Genomic DNA, 525 nt, shown 5'->3' on the forward strand with positions numbered 1-525 from the left:
CTGTTGGAAGTTTTTATTAATTCATAGTGTTTCTCTAAAGGTAATGTCCATTTTATTGATTAGGAAAGATCCGTAGAATAGGAGTGTTATAACTTAGCCTATTCAGCATAATCAGGGAAGGAATATGCCACACACACCTTTTTACATTAAAGCAATCTAGAGAGCGTAATGCACAAAAAAAATATTTAAAAACTATTCATTATTTTGAAAATGGGAAAGTAGGTTAGCAAAACTAGCATTAAAATCACCAACCCCGGTACATATTTAATCTAAATTTCTTAAAACGTTTTTTAAAAGATTAACTTTCCCCAACTGTCATACTAATTTCTCGCAAGTCATTGGAAAAGATATCCTATTCAGACGTTTATATTTGAATCCTTATTTATATTTCTTGTTTTCTGGAATGATAACCATGTCATTAGAATCATCGACTCATGAATATCGTACCATCTGACAGTCATCCCCACTTTTCTTCGAAGGAAAACACCTCTTTGTTTCTTGGATATACTTTTTCTTTAACATTTT

Source organism: Macrobrachium nipponense, chromosome 3 (assembly GCF_015104395.2).
Source record: "Macrobrachium nipponense isolate FS-2020 chromosome 3, ASM1510439v2, whole genome shotgun sequence".
NCBI classification, from domain to species: domain Eukaryota; kingdom Metazoa; phylum Arthropoda; class Malacostraca; order Decapoda; family Palaemonidae; genus Macrobrachium; species Macrobrachium nipponense.